Below are 14,181 nucleotides of genomic sequence, written 5' to 3'. Positions count from 1 at the left end.
ACTGTAAAACAAACCGTTCCTACATGTCTAAAGCTCATTTGGTTTGTCTATAAAAAATACTTGCTTTAATTTCTTGTAGAGCCCTTAATACGCGGCACCTTTGAAAACTCTGTGCCAAGGAAAAAGAAATCATCTCAAAGACCCGGCTTTACTTTTCTATTAACAAGACGTTTGTTCATTGGTTTTAAAGGTAGCTACAATCACCACCACTGCCTTTAGATTCACACTCAAGATCCCCTTTCCATTCACTTGTCAGCCACCATCCGGCTAAACAAACAGAGACACCGCGGGCGACGCCAAGTGTAGATAAGCCCATAGGAGCACCGCGGGGGGACGCGGGGGGTGGGGGACGCGGGGCGGAAGTTCTGATCGGATTATCCCCAAGGGCCCGCACCCGGGGCGCCCTCAGGAGGACTCCTGGGGACTGAGGCACAGCCCGTTACCCCCTAGTCTGGGAGTTTACAGAGGCCGGTGGTTTAAATCCTCCCTCCACCTGCGCCGTCAGCTCACCTGGAAACCGGGGACAACGTTAGTTGCGGGGTTCGAAGCAGGGAACTGTGCTTCGCCCTTCTTCCTCCAACTCCAGCCCCCCCGTCCCCGCTACAGACCCTTCACCGGCTCTAACTCCCTGCAGAGCGGAAATCGAGACGACAGTTCCCACCCGGCATACGGCCTGGTGTTCGGATCTGGTGCACCGCGAACACCGGCCTGGAGGGGGGCCTCCCCGCGAGCCCTCCGGAACCCACTGCAGCTGGCCAGGCCGGGGCTCCCCCATCTGCCTGACCAACGTATCCGCCCACGGAGCTGCCACCACCAGGACAGACGGCCGGGCTTCGCTTCGAGAAAGAACAACTTCTCCCACCAAATCCCCATCCTACCCCGTGATTCTGGAGTCTGGGTTGCAGGAAAGGATCCTAAGATAATTCCCAGTTTAACGCCCGCTTTCCAACGTCTTCAACTTTCCTGCGAGGCCGCGAGCTGTTACAAACGCCAATGCTCGACCCGGCACCCAGGCCCGCGCGATCAGGGCCCGAGGTAAGGGCCCCCCACACCCCCTTACCCGGGCGGCGCGGCGCTCGCGCTCCAGGTGGAAGAGGAGCCGGCGGACGAGAGGCCCCGGCCAAGGTTACCTGAAAAACTGGTCCCGAGGGGCCGCCAACAGGACCCCGCGGCTACTTCAGCGTCGCGCTGGCCGAGCACACCTCCCGCTACGGTTGTTGTGACTGGAACCCGCCGGGCTTTCAAACACGCGCGCACGTCCCCGGCGGCGGCCGCAAACTACGGGGTGGCGCGAAGGACAAAACTAGTCGTGTCCGTTCTTCTTTCCGGTCTTTCTTTGTACTGATTCCATTTTACCACCAAATAGGGATCCTTTAAGACAAATAGAAGGAAAAAAAAGAAAAGAAAAAAAGATAAATAGAAGGAAGAGAAACGCAGGGAAGAACAAACTGCTTTTTATATCCAATGCCAGCCCTTCAGAGCAGTGGTTCTCAACCTTGGCTGCACATTAGAATTACCTGAGAATTGTTTTAAAATCCTGATTTCTGGGCCTCATCCTCCGGAAATTCTGTTTCTTTGTTATGGGGTGGGGTCCACAACATTAGTAACAAAGAAACAGAATTTCCGGAGGATGAGGCCCAGAAATCAGGATTTTAAAAAGATCCCCAGGTGATTCTAACGTGCAGCCAAGGTTGAGAACCACTGCTTCAGAGGGTCAACTCTGGCTTAATAGACTATATATGCCTGTATGTAAGGCTGAAATTCTTCCCCAGTTAAAAATACTCTCAGAATGTTTAATGATTATTATGTAGTTTTTTTTTTTAAATCTTTTTTTTTTAAATATATTTTATTGATTTTTTACAGAGAGGAAGGGAGAGAGATAGAGAGCTAGATTATTACAAATTCGTTTGGCCTTGAAACACTATTAACTAAAAGCGCATTAGCATGGAGTGGCAATCATTTTTGGCTGAGAAGAAACATAGATATTTAGAAATTCTGCTAACTTGTAATAACCACATTCAGTTCAACTTGTGTTCATTTATTCAGCAAGTATTTATAGAGACCTACTACGCTGCAGGTGTGTACTGAGTGCCCACCGCATAGGAAATGCTATAGTAGTTAATGCGAGAGACGGGCCGGTGATTAAGTAACAGAGCTTAGGAGGAGAATAGACTCTGCTGGGTAGGGGATGGGGAAATGTCCCAAGAATAGAAACGCACACACACACTTCATATTGATACAGGATTTGGGGACTAGAACACACGGTGTTCCCCTGGGCAGGATGGCTTCCCCAATTCTTTGTCCGTCAGAGTCAGAGAATGAAACCACGGAGGGAAGATGGCATAACAAAGGTGGAAATTTATTGAAGGACAAGCACAGATTCCCACTTTCGAAGGGGGACAGAGTCCCTCCCAGTTCCTTCCCTCCTCCCGCCCCCACCCCCACCATTTTATAAGGCTGCAGTTTTTGTGCCTCAATATCCCCTCTGGTTGTCCACATTCTCTTTGATTTGGTCACTAGAGCAACTCCTGAGCTCAAAGGTCAAACCTCAGGTGGGGTGGGCCGTGTGAGGCCCTCCTTCATTGTCCTCCTATTCCCTCTGGGCTTTCTTCCTTCTTTATTTTGTAAACTAGAGGCCAGGTAGGGAGCTAGTGGAAGAACCTTCCAAGTAGAGCAGTGGTTCTCAGCCTTCCTAATGCCACGACCCTTTAATACAGTTCCTCATGGTGTGGTGACCCCCAATTTCACTGTTACAAATTGAACATAATTAAAGCATAGTGATTAATCACAAAACAATATGTAATTATATATGTGTTTTCCAATGGTCTTAGGCGACCCCTGTGAAAGGGTCGTTCGACCCCCAAAGGGGTCTCGACCCACAGGTTGAGAATCGCTGAAGTAGAGGGAACGGCAACTGCAAAGGCATTGAAGTGTTTGGGGGACTGAGAAGAAGGTGAGGTGGCTGGACATAGTGGGGAGTGGGTGAAAGGGACCCAGGGTGAGGTTGGAGAGTCCGTGTCCTCCTGGTGCAATAAGAAGCCATTGAAGAATTTAAACCAGAGAATGATATGGTCTGCTTTTTAGTTTAGGGGAACACTGGCTAGAACATAACAAGAAAACAACAAAAAACCCTGTCATGCCTTTTCAATAAATGATGCTGGAGCAATTGGACATCCATAGGCAAAGGAGAAGGAAGTTATAAATCCTCCCTTCCCACAACTGGTGGGCAGAGTATGACGTAACCTGCAGCCCAGAAATACCTGAGTGATTAACCATGTACCTTATATGGACTATACTTTGGACCACCAATCCACACCTGCCAAATACCCTAAGCCCTTGTCCATATGGACCATACAGTAAGCCACCAATCAGTGTGCTCCGAGTACACTAAGCCCCCACCCCTTCCCATTCCGCCCCTCAAAAGGCGTGCCCACCCCTGCACATGCTGCTGTCCTCCCCTGCGAGACAGCCCGGCAGGTGCTTCTCTTCTAATAAAGCCTGCAGTCCTGGTTTTCGGCCTCTGTCTGATTTTTCAGGAAGAAGAAGAGGAGGAGGAGGAGGAGGAGGAGGGAAGGAGAAGGAGGAGGGGTGTTGGGGGAGGAGGAGGAGGAGGAGGGGAGTAAAGGGGGGAGAGAAAAGAATCTTTACTTAAACTTACCTTATACAAAAATTAACTCAAAATATAACATTATCTTCATCTAGGTATATACCCAAATAACATATACATAGGTGCACCAAAAACCATGCACATAATTGTTTATAGCAGCATTATCTGCAGCAGCCACACTGGTAAACCACTCCAATGTCCATTAACAGCAGAAAGGCTAAGTAAATGGTGGTAGATTTATACAGTGGAATACTACACAGCAGTGTCACTGTGTGCACCAAGTGGGATTAACCTTACAATGTGGAGCGAAGACGCTGGACACAAAACTATAATGTTGCATAATTCTATGTATATTAAGCTCATAACAGGCAAAAACAACTGTAGTGTTTGGGTTTAAATGGAAAAAAAATTAGAAATTCAATGAAGTGAAGTCCATAAAAATCAGGTTTGTTGTCACTTAGGAGGAAGGGAGCAGGAAGCGATTGGGCGGAGGCTGAGAAGGGCTCCTGGAGTGCTCGCTGTCTGGCTCTCAACCTGAGTGATGCTACACGAGGGTTTGCTTTGATAATTCCTTGAGCTGAACGCTTTGTTTTGAATGATTTCTGTATTTTTGTTACATTTTATAATAACAGCTTTATTTATTAAAAGTAAAGGCAGGAGAAGAAAGTATGCGATGAAACTGCACCTGGGAATTTTAGTGACCTGTACAGTGGACATGGTGAATGGGCTCTGGTTGTGAATTTGATTTTGCCAATGAGAGGTACTTGGGGCAATTTGGAAGTCAGAGTGAGGTGGAACCACCTTCCTGCCCCTTCACCCATGTCCCCTGGCAGGCAGAGTTGTGTGTGGGATTTGGGAGTTTCTGCAGCTGTGTTCTAGTACCTAGTTACTCACTTTGTGGGCGTTGAAAGGCATCTAAAGTGGCAGTGATGGTCTCTTGACTCCTGGGTCACAGCTATAGTGTATATCCTTGGACCTGACAGTTTCAGGCTCAGTCTCCTGCCTGGCAATGGGCTCAGATACCTAATCTTCATAAAGGGACGAGAGAGAGAGAGAGAGAGAGAGAGAGAGAGAGAGAGAGAGAGAGAGAGAGAGAGAGAGAGAGAGAGAATAATACAGTCCACCACAGTCTCCTAGAAATGTTCATAACTATGTAATAAAGCTCATCATGGCAAACAACAGAAAAAACATGGATTCAAATGTAAAATATAAAACATAGCATTTTTCGAGAAAAAAGTAAAGCAAACTATAAAACTTTTTTGAAAAAAAATGTAAGATGTAAAACTATAAACCTTTTAGAAACAGACTGGAGCTACTTGGGGAGAAACTTCAGAGGCAAGGGCTAGGTGAAGAGTTCATGGACTCGACGCTACAAGCATGCTCTGTAAAAAGAAAAATGGACAAACTGGACCTCGCCACAATGAAAAACTGTTCTGCAAAAGACCTTGTGAAGAGGGTGAAAAGACAAGCCCTAGACTAGGAGGGCATATTTGTGAGCCACATATCTGCAAAGGATTTGTATCTAGACTATTAGATAAAAAACTCTCAAAATTTCAACAGCAGAGGAAACAAACAACCCGGGCAGAAAATGGGCAAAAGACATTGTAATAGGCTGCATAATGGCCCCCACACACATCCGGTTCCAATCCTTGGAACCTGTAAGTGTCAGCTCATTTGGAAATGGAGTCCTTGCCGATGGGATGAAGTTGAAGGATGTTGAGCTGGGGAGCTTATCCTGGATTATCTGGTGAGCCCTAAATGTAATCACAGGTGTCCTTCGAAGAGATTTGATGCAGACACACAAAGGAAAAGGCGATGTGACGATGAGCTGAGAGAGATTTGAAGATACTGGCCTTGAAGATATAGCCCGAGGCCACAAACCAAGGGATGCCGGCAGTCACTAGAAACTGGGAGAGGCAAAGAATACATCATCCCTTAGTCTCCTCACTCACACTCTTCATTCCATATAGTTCCAAACATCTGTTAAAGCTTGCTGCTGCCTCTCAGACAATGTGACTATCATCTTTGCCCTTTCCACTTAATTTCACAAAGGAATTAGTCTAATTTTTGTCATGCCCTTCATGGGTGCACCTAAGTGAGGTAGGGACACAGTAAAACACTGGGAAAACATAACATCTATATATATAATAGCCTAAGCCAGTGGTCGGCAAACTGCGGCTTGCGAGCCACATGTGGCTCTTTGGCCCTTTGAGTGTGGCTCTTCCACAAAATACCACGTGTGGGTGCGCACATACAGTGTGATTGAAACTTCGTGGCCTATGCGCAGAACTCAGTATTTTGTGAAAGAGCCACACTCAAGGGGCCAAAGAGCCGCAGTTTGCCAACCACTGGCCTAAGCGACCATTATAATCGAATGACCAGAATGACTGGAACAACCAGTTGACCAGTCACTATGACACACACTGACCACCAGGGGGCAGACGCTCAATGCAGGAGCTGCCCCGTGGTGGTCAGTGTGCTCCCACAGCCAACCTCCCATGGCCAGCCAACCTCCCCTGGTCCCTCCCCCCATCCAGCAGGCCACATCTAGCAGGCCCTGTCCGGCGGCTGGCAGGCCCTGGCCAACCTGGCCTCAATTGGGACTGGGTGAGATGGCCCTGATAGGCCCTGATTGCTGGCCAGGCCTAGTGACCCCACCTGTGCACAAATTTCGTGCACCGGGCCTCTAGTCTTATTATAATTGAATTACTTTTAGCTTCATACTGCTCCTTCCTCCCTAGGGACAGTTTAGATAGATGGTGGTCATGAGATAGAAACCAGAAAACAGGAATGGGAACATCAGTGAACTCTAACAGGTACTCTGCTTGCCTGGAGCAGTTTCCTAATGCTGGGGGTCGGGAGGGGGGAAGTGCAGCCTTGGGGCGAAGCAGGAGCTGGGAAGCTCTCCACACAGCTGCCTATTAGGAAAGCTGAACTCCACCGGTCTTTACTCATCATCCTCAATGGCTAAAGGTTTCCACTTGCCCCTCTCTGACTTTTCCTACCTCCCAACAAGAAGAAAAATTGTGCTGGTTCTGGGAAGATGGGGTTTGAAAAACAAGAAGTGCTTTGGAAAATGTGCTGGGATCTGAGTGGCGCGTAATTGATGAGTTCCTTCCTTCACTGTGGTCCAGCGAGCTGAGAAGATGTGACAGGGAATTCTAACCCTCCCTCAGGAAGACGCCTACTTAATGCCTCTACAGAGATGAGTATTCCATCCTCTATGATTGTGTAAGACTCCTGGGCTGGCCCAACATCTGGCCACAATTTCAGTACCTTGGCCTTGGTTTTGCTCCACGACGTTCTTTGCTTTCTAATCCAGCCGGAAAACATTTTCTTGGTTCTCAACTGCTTATGGTGAATCAATATAATGAGTAATAGGAAAGGGTTTTTTTAAAAATGTTTTTATTGATTTTTAGAGAGAGAGAGAGAGTGAGAGAGAGAGAGAGAGAGGAAGGGAGAGGGATAGAGAGGTAAAAACATCGATGGGGGAGAAACATCATTGATGGGCTGCCTCCTGCATGCTGTCTACTGGGGATGGAGCCTGCAACCCAGGCATGTGCCCTGACCGGGATGATGCTCAACTACTGAGCCAGAAAAGGTTTTTGGTGGTTTACCTTTGAATTACTCAACAGTTGGAATGTATAGGGAGGCCAGGGGACTGAGTGGGAATGAAAGTCCTGTTTCCTGCATGCTGTTGGAAATGAACCTGCCAGTTAGGAACAGCATCTACTGAACATATATGTAAAGGGAAATGAACAAGATATCCTCAAGGCATGTGAAAATCATAGATTCAGGCCCTTTCCTTCAAGAAGTAGTTAAATGGAGATGCTGGTTGGGCTGTAAACTCATGTGCCATATATTGAAATGCATGAAGCATAAGCCCAGAGCTTGTTAACACCAGACCACCTTTAACCAGAGATAACTTTTTCAGCAACATGATGCATCCAGTTTTTTAAAAAAAGATATTTTAGCCCTAACCGGTTTGGCTCAGTGGATAGAGCATCGGCTTGGGGACTGAAGGGTCCCATGTTCGATTCCGGTCAAGGGTATGTACCTGGTTTGCGGGCACATCCCCAGTAGGAGATGTGCAGGAGGCAGCTGATGGATGTTTCTCTCTCATCGATGTTTCTAACTCTTTATCCCTCTCCCTTCCTCTCTGTAAAATTCAATAAAATATCTTATTAGAGGAAGGGAGAGGGATAGAGAGTTAGAAACATCGATGAGAGAGAAACATCCATCAGCTGCCTCCTGCACACCCCCTACTGGGGATCGAGCCTGCAACCAAAGTACATGCCCTTGACCAGAATCGAACTCGGAACCCTTCTTCAGTCCATGGGCCGATGCTCTATCCACTGAGCCAAACCAGTTAGGGATACATCCAGTTTTTTGAATAATTGCTCCCCAGGCACCCTAAAGAGCTAGGTGGATAGCAGAAGGGAGTCCCCCCCCCCCACAACCCCCGCCCCGACCTCCTGCTTTAAGGGCCCAATACCTATTCCCCTTCATGTACCTATTAGTATTAGTAAATTCAGCCATCATGAATCAAAGAACAGTCCTAAGCTAGGTATGCAGCTTATTAGAAATGACTGCTATTTGCAGATGACATGATATTATACATACAAAACCCTAGAGACTCCATCAAAAAGCTACTAGACTTAATACATGAATTTGGCAATGTAGCAGGATACAAAATTAACCCCAAGAAATCTGAGGCATTTCTATACACCAATAGTGAACTTTCAGAAAGAGAGATTATAAAAACAACCCCGTTTACCATCGCACCAAAAAAATTAAGCTACCTAGGAATAAACTTAACTAAAGAGGTAAAAGACCTCTACTCAGAAAACTACAGGACGTTGAAAAAAGATATAGAGGAAGACATAAACAGATGGAAGAACATACCGTGTTCATGGATTGGTAGAATCAACATCATTAAAATGTCCATACTACCCAAAGCAATCTATAAATTCAACGCACTTCCCATTAAAATACCAACGGCATACTTCAGAGATCTAGAACGAACTCTCCAAAAATTCATCTGGAATAAAAAAAGACCCCGAATAGCTGCAGCAATCCTGAAAAAGAACAAAGTAGGTGGGATCTCAATACCAGATATCAAGTTGTATTACAAAGCCACTGTTCTCAAAACTGCCTGGTACTGGCACAAGAATAGGCATATAGATCAATGGAATAGAATAGAGAGCCCAGAAATCGGCCCGAACCAATATGCTCAATTAATATTTGACGAAGGAGGCAAGAACATACAATGGAGCCAAGATAGTCTCTTCAATAAATGGTGTTGGGAAAATTGGACAGATATATGCAAGAAAATGAAACTAGACCACCAACTTACACCATACACAAAAATAAACTCAAAATGGATAAAGGACTTAAATGTATGACAGGAAACCATAAAAATTCTAGAAGAATCCAAAGGCAACAAAATCTCAGACATATGCCGAAGCAATTTCTTCACCGATACAGCTCCTAGGGCACTTGAAACTAAAGAGAAAATGAACAAATGGGACTACATCAAAATAAAAAGCTTCTGCACAGCAAAAGAAACCATCAACAAAACAACGAGAAAACCCACTGTGTGGGAAAACATATTTGCCAATGTCATATCTGATAAGGGCCTAATCTCCAAAATTTATAGGGAACTCATACAACTTAACAAAAGGAAGATAAACAATCCAATCAAAAAATGGGCAAAGGACCTAAATAGACACCTTTCAAAAGAGGACTTTCAGAAAGCCAAGAGACATATGAAAACATGCTCAAAGTCACTAATCATCCGAGAGATGCAAATCAAAACAACAATGAGGTACCATCTCACACCTGTCAGACTGGCTATCATCAACAAATCAACAAACGACAAGTGCTGGAGAGGATGTGGAGAAAAAGGAACACTTGTGCACTGCTGGTGGGAATGCAGACTGGTGCAGCCACTATGGAAGACAGTATGGAGTTTCCTTAAAAAACTGAAAATGGAACTCCCATTTGACCCTGTGATCCCACTTCTAGGAATATATCCCAAGAAACCAGAAACACCAATCAGAAAGGATATATGCACCCCTATGTTCATAGCAGCACAATTCACCATAGCTAAGATCTGGAAACAGCCTAAGTGCCCATCAGTAGATGAATGGATTAGAAAACTGTGGTACATCTACACGATGGAATACTATGCTGCTCTAAAAAGGAAGGAACTCTTACCATTTGCAACGTCATGGATGGAACTGGAGTGCATTATGCTAAGTGAAATAAGCCAGTCAATGAAGGAAAAATACCACATGATCTCACTCATTCATGGATAATAGAGACCATTATAAACTTTTGAACAATAATAGATACAGAGGCAGAGCTGCCTCAAACAGACTGTCAAACTGCAGCGGGAAGGCTGGGGAGGGTTGGGGGGCAGGAGGTAGGGGGGTAAGAGATCAACTAAAGGACTTGTATGCATGCATATAAGCATAACCAATGGACATAAGACACTGGGGGATAGGGGAGGCTAGGGGACTGTCTAGGGCGGGGGGATAAAATGGACACATATGTAATACCCTTTGTAATATTTTAAGCATTAAAAAAAAAATGACTGCTAAAATGAATGGGAGATGGGTTAGCTAGATAGACTGAAATGTAAATCTCAACTAAATGGACTTTGATGAAATTCCTCCCTCTGTGTGGGAAGGATTGCACTTTAAAAAATTGCTCTTGAAAACTCCCAAAATGGGTGAACTCAGTCACTTCTTCCCTCCCTCTCTTATTCATTGAAGAATGATCCTGAGCCAGGGGATGAAGGTTAAACAAATGAAAAGATGTACATATAAGCCAGCCTGCTTTCAGGGAGCATACAGACTAGTTAACAAACTGATACAATACCATATGGTGAGTAGATAAGGAGAACCTGACTGTGCTTGAGATGTGAGAAAGGTTTCACTGGCCTGGTCTTCATGGATGAGAAGTTTGCATGACCATCCCGAATGGGGGGCAGAAGGGGGGGGGGGCAGGGCTCTCCTGAGGACAGAATGTGCAGAGGCAAGAGAAAGGATGCATAGTTTTAGAGCAATAAATAGTAGAGAAAGGTGACTGGGAAAAGAGGTAGAGGCCAGATCATGGGCTTTTTTAGTGGTAGGAATTTGAATTTTGTTTTGTAGATATTAGGGAGCCATAGAAGGACTTAAAGCAGGAGAGTGACAGGAGCAGAATCATGTGTTAGCTGGAGAGATCTCCTTGGATCTCCTTGGAGATCTCCTTGGAGGGCAGGCAATGGGAGATTGTGGTGGAAGTCTAGGTGAGAAATCAAGCAAGGTTAGGCTGGCCAGTGGCAGTGGGGTGGGAAGTACAAAATTAATGAGGGCAGTGTTTATGGGGTAGAGTCAGCTTGCAGGACTTGTGAGGCCATTAGAGACCTATTGCCAACACTAAAGGAGGTTAGTCCCTCAAGAAGACTATTGGGGCACCCTCAAAGAGAAAGGCCAAAGGGCTTTCCCAGATATTGCTCCCTTGCTGTAGGGAGGGGCAAAGAGCTAGAAGGAAAGGAAGCTAGGAAAGGCATCCACCAACCTGAGCTGACATCACATTGAATTCACATGTGGTTTGGGCCTAAAATTCCAAGTAGAATTTAGGTAAAAATTCCAAGCCGAATCAAGACTGAAGGCATGCATTTTTGCATCTTCAGTAAATTCTTTAAAAAAAAAAACCACACACACAACACTTTAAAAATGTATTTATTTTAATTTGTATTGAATAAAAATTCACATACAATGAAATGCACAGATTTAAGTGTACACTGATAAGTTAGATGTACCTCACACAAAACACATAAATATATACAAGGTAACAAACACTGTAATCAAAATAAGACACATTTCTGCCCTGCCAGTATGGCTCAATGGTTGAGCATTGACCTTTGAACCAGAGGTCAAGGTTAGATTCCCAGTTAGGGCACATGCCTGGGTTGCAGGCTCAATCCCCAGTGGGGGGCATGGAGGAGGCAGCCGATCAATCATTCTCTCTCATCACTGGTGTTTCTGTCTCTCTCTCTCTCCCTTCCTCTTTAAAATCAATGAAAACATTAAAAAAAAATTACATTTCCATCATCCAGAAAGTTTCCTCTCATCCCCTTTCAGATAACCCCCACCACACATGGATAATCATTGTTCTGATTTCTATCATATGATTTATCTGTTCTTCAATTTCATATAAAATCATATAGTACGTACTTTTTGCGTCGGAATGTCTATACAACAATTTGTTTCTCTCTTCTTCTGTTGATAGATACTATGCTGTTTCCAAATCAGAAATATTATTAATATAACTCTATAAGCATTCTTGTACAGTCTTTTGTGAATATATTTCTTCATTAGCTCTGGGTAAATATTAAAGGTGGAATTTCTAGGTCATAGGGTAGGTGTATAATTAACTTTATTTTTTTAATAAAGTGTCTGTTAAAGTGTGTGGCCCATTTTTCAGTTGGGTTGTGTGTTGTTATATGACTGAGTTGTACATGTTGTTTGTATACTCTGAAAACAAATCCTTCACTGGGTGTATGTGTTGCAAATATTTTCTCCCAGTCTTTAACTTATTTGCCTTTTGATTTTTTGACATCTTTTGATGAACAGATTTTAAATTTTTTGATGAAATCCAATTAAACAGTTTTTCATAGTTAGGGCTTTTTATTGTCATTTAAAAGGAGACTTTGCCTAACACAAGGCTGCAAAGATATTCTCTGGTTTTCTTCTAGAAACTTGATCGCTTTAGCTTTTGGTTTAGACGTATGGCCATCTCGGTTTTTGTGTGTGTCATGAAGTAAGGGGTCAGGTTCATTTTCTCACAGGTATATCCAGCTCTTAGGGCACTCTATTGAAAAGGCTCTTCGCATTGAATTCAACTGGTGACTTTGTTGAAAATCAATGGACAGTATATATGTGGGTCTATTTCTGAAGTTTCTAGTTTTCTTTCAATCTATTTGTTTGTTTTGAGAGCAAAATCACATTGTCTTGAGTAGTGAAATATTATAGCACTTCTTTTTTTTTTATAGCACTCCTGTAAATCAGGTAACAGAAGTCTTCCAGTTGTATTTTTTGTTTCCAATGTTGTTTGGACTATTTTGATTTCTGAATTATCTTATCAATTTGACGTCTTAGCAATATTGAGCCTTCACATTTATGAGCAAGTATACTAGTATCTTTCCATTTATTTAGGTTTTCTTAGCAATGACTTTATAGTTTTTTGTGTGTATAGATGTTTTGCATACATTTTGTTAAATATGTTCTTAAGTATTTTGTTTTTGGGTACAATTGTAAATAGTCTCGTTTCCCACTTTAGTTTCCATTTTTTGCTTTTAGTATAAAAGGCAATTGATTTTTGTATGTTGAGCTATAGCCTGCTATTTACTTTATTTATTAATTGTAGTTAATTTTTTGGACTTTATATAAATAATCATACACGTGTTTTGGGATTTAATTTGCCAATATTTTAGTAATGATTTTTGTATCTATATTTATGAAGAGTACTGGCCTGTAATATTCTTTTCTCATAATATCTATATTAGGTTTTGATATCAAAATTAGAGAGTTTGTAAAATATTGGGCAAGTATTCCCTCCTTTTCTATTTTCTGAGTTTAAAATTAGTACTATTTTATCCTTAAATATTTAATAGAATTCTTCTGTGATTTACAAATTTAACTACTTTAATAGATATGAGCTATTCAGACTTTCTATATCTGAGTCAGGTTTGATAAGTGTGTCTTTCAAAGAATTTGCTTATTTTATCTGAGTCCTTGAATTTATTGATATAAAGTGGTTCATTATATCCCCTTATTGCCATTGTCATTTTATTTCTGTAGTATCTGTAGTGATGCCCTTCTTTCACTCCTGATTTTAGTAATTGCTGTTTGCCTCTCTTTTTTTAAAAAAATTTTTGGACTGGTCTTGCTAGGATATAATTAATTTTATAAATCTTTTCAAAGAGTAAACTTTTGGCTTTGCTCACATTCTCTATTGCTTGTCTGTAGTTCTTTTTCATTAGCTACTACCTTACCTTTTTAATTTCCTTCCTTCTACTTGCTTTGAATTTAATTTTCTTTGTTCTCCTAACTTTTCATTTTTATTTTATTTATTTATTTTTTTGTGTGTGCACCGTTCCTGGGGATACTGCAATGTCAGGTCAATGCATGGAGTGGACGGAGCAAGCTCCTATTCCATCTCTCTGTTGCTTTTTCTTTTCTTCTGTTAGCCCATTCTATTACAAAAATACACTTAATATAATGTCCTCAGATAGAGGATGTATCAGATATTAAACTGATAAGAACAGATACTACACTTGATCATAGCCAAAAGGCCGAGAAGTGATGTTCTCTAACTTTAAAAAAATTTAAATCTTTTTATTGATGAGAAAGAGAGAGAGAGAGAGAGAGAGAGAGAGAGAGACATCGATGTGAGAGAGAAACATGGGTTTGTTGCCTCCCCATCCAGGGATATAACTGGAAACCTGGGTTTGTGCCCTGGATGAGAATTGAACCCACCACCTTTTGGTGTATGGGACGATGCTCCAGCCAACTGAGCCA

General features: G+C 43.1%; 1 protein-coding gene and 1 pseudogene across 3 annotated transcripts in view; both read right to left on the bottom strand.

Annotated features, from left to right (window-relative positions):
- The window catches only part of PBK (PDZ binding kinase), a 44,688-nt gene extending 37,167 nt beyond the window's left edge, over nt 1-7,521 (bottom strand). For 2 of the 3 annotated variants that reach the window (XM_036314175.1, XM_036314173.1), the window contains exon 1: nt 7,517-7,521. The gene's annotated coding sequence lies outside the window, so the exon portion shown is untranslated. Of the gene's footprint in view, nt 1-1,130; nt 1,155-7,516 lie in introns of those variants that run through there. The other variant, XM_036314174.1, reaches the window with a different exon arrangement.
- A 6,222-nt stretch (nt 7,522-13,743) lies between these two features.
- On the bottom strand, nt 13,744-13,967 carry LOC118659529 (annotated as a pseudogene).
- Between the last annotated feature and the right edge of the window lie 214 nt (nt 13,968-14,181).

This window comes from Myotis myotis, unplaced genomic scaffold, assembly GCF_014108235.1.
Source record: "Myotis myotis isolate mMyoMyo1 unplaced genomic scaffold, mMyoMyo1.p scaffold_m19_p_6, whole genome shotgun sequence".
Lineage (NCBI taxonomy): Eukaryota > Metazoa > Chordata > Mammalia > Chiroptera > Vespertilionidae > Myotis > Myotis myotis.
This window is presented reverse-complemented; position numbering and strand designations above follow the sequence as displayed.